Genomic DNA, 2,729 nt, shown 5'->3' on the forward strand with positions numbered 1-2,729 from the left:
TTTTTCATGATTATATCTACTGCCTCATCTTGATTTATAAGCAAACCTGGGAAATCTACAAAAATAAGTGTTTTGTGGTTTATCTAGAAAGAATACAGAAATTATTACTGTTATTTTTGGTGAAGAAAATCAATTTTGTACAGTTTATTTCAATCTGAATAAAATGTGAATTTTGTTTAAAAAAAAAAAGAGTTGGACTGCCAACTAGAAGGTCAGAGGTTGAAATAAAAACAGTTTGCTCCTGGAAAGACTTGGTTTTAAAAGCCTTACAGGGCTGGCCTAGTGGCAAGAAGCTGCACTGAAATCCCAGAGGTAAGCAGTTCAAATCCACCAGCTACTCTGCTGGAGAAGGAGGAGCAATCTCCTCCTGTACCAGTCAGGTCTGATTTGCCAATATACACACAAAAAATAATAAAATAAAATTTTTTAAAAACCCCACAAAAACCTTACAGGGCAATTCTACTCTGTCTTACACAGCCATTATGAATCAGAATCCACTTGATGGTAATGAGTGAGTTCAGTTTGAGTTGCTCTTGAGGGAATTTTGAATCATTGTGATCCCATGTGTTACATTCATACTCCATACTGTCTAACCTGAATTCAGTTGTTTTGTATGCATGTGAAAATCGGAATAAGGAAAACCAAAGAGGAATTGATGTCTTTGACTTATGGTATTGGGGAAGAGTATTCAGGATCTCATGAACTGCCAAAAGAACAAATAAAGCGACCAGGGTTCTCCTTGGATGTAAGGACTGTTGAAACTTCATCTCACATACTTTGTACATGTTATCAGGAGCCACCAGTCCCTGGAAAAAGACGTGCTTGGAAAAGTGGAGGTTCAGTGGAGCCCTGGTGGCCTAGTGGCAAGAAGCTGCACTGCAATCTCAGAGGTATGTGGTTCAAATCCACCAGCTTCTGTGCTGGAGAAGGAGGGCAATCTCCTCCTGTCAGATCCGATTTGACGGTACACACACACACAAATAATTTTTTAAAAAAAGTGGAGGTTCAGCCTAAAAAAAAAAGAAGATCCTCAAGGAGAAGGATTGAAACAGTGATTTTAACAATGGATTTAAGCGTATCAGAGCTCGTGAGGATGGTGCAAGATAGGGCAAGGTTCAGATCTGTTGTTGGTAGGGTCCCTAAAAGCAGAATTGATTTGGTGACACCTAACAGCAACACAATGAATAGGGACAACAGAAGGAGAATTGCTGCCTTTGAGCTGTGGTGTTGGAGAAGAATATTAAATATACTGTAGACTGCTAGGAGAATGAACAAGTTCATCTTAGAGAGGGTGAGACCAGGCTGCTCCTTGGAAGCAAAGATTCTGAAGCTTTGTTTGACATACTTTGGACATGCTACAAGGTAGGACCAGTGCTTAGAGAGGGATGATATTCTTGGGAGGGTGGAGAAGCAGTGCAAGAGAAGAAGACCCTCGATGAGATGAATTGATTCAGTGACTAGGGTAATGGGGGTAGGCGGGTCAGAGACAATAAGCTTGGGCCAGGATAGAGCAGGGTTTAGGGCTGTTTTACAAAGGGTTGCTATGAGTCTCGGTGACTCAATTGCACATAACAACAACAACAACAACACTAATGAGGTGTCTTTAAATGAACACATAAAAAGATGAACAATTCACACAATGGAATGCTACACAACAAGCAGGAACAATGATTTTGTAAATTATTATCTAACTTGGGAGGGACTGGAGAGCGTTATGCTGAGTGAACTAACTCAGTCCCACAAGGAAAAATATTGTATAAAACCATTATTGTAGAATGAGTATAAGGATCCAAGGAGGGTGGTGGAGGATGAAAACAGAAGGATGAGGATGTGCAGGGAGAGGGAGGATTAATGAAGGAGTTGTACAATTTGATGTGGGGGAGGGAAATTGGAAGAATCTGTTCTCGAAATCAATGTATTGGAATTTTGTAAATAAGCTAGTATTGAAAAAAAGATTAGGGAGGACATTGTCAATAGAAGGCAGGAACAAGCAAAGAAATCCTGGGTTTGAAAATTTTATACTTGTAAGTCATACATTGATCGAATACCAGGATGGTCACAACCAAAATGAAATGGTGAGCAATAAGATCAGGTTGAGGATTAATTCATAAAGTATCAGGAAGGCAATTGAGAAAACAAGGCGGATTGAAAACAAATGAGTCATTTGTTTCTGACACACTGACAAACACCGTTGGTGGCTCATCCAACAGCCATTCCCAATCCCTTTGTATTTATTCATCTCCACTTTAGAAATGAAAAAGATACTTATTTTTTCCATACTCTTATGCAATTAGACCTGGTCTTTCAATCTAGTTCTGATCAATAAGATGTAAGGAGATTCTGGGGAGCTTCTGGACAAGATATGTTGGTTTTAAATAGACACTGAGTAAGCTTAGATCGTGCCATCTCTTCCACTTTTTGCTTGCCTTGGACATAGATGCCCGAGCTGGAGTCATGACAGCTACCTTGTGATCATGAGGTTGTTAATAATATTTCATGAGTTCCTTGTTTTTCAATGCAGCATAGTATTCCATTGTGTGAATATACTCTATCCATTTGTTTGTTGATGGGCACTTAGGTTGTTTCCAACTCCTTGCTATTGTGAACAAAGCTACAATAAACATGGGTGTGCATATATATGCTTTGATGTCAGTTATGGTCTCTTTGGGGTATATTCCCAGTAGTGGAATTGCTGGGTCAAATGGTATCTCTATTTGCAACTTTTTGAG

The sequence above is a fragment of the Elephantulus edwardii genome, unplaced genomic scaffold, assembly GCF_000299155.1.
Source record: "Elephantulus edwardii isolate Elephantulus edwardi_28Jun2011 unplaced genomic scaffold, EleEdw1.0 scaffold00243, whole genome shotgun sequence".
NCBI lineage: Eukaryota > Metazoa > Chordata > Mammalia > Macroscelidea > Macroscelididae > Elephantulus > Elephantulus edwardii.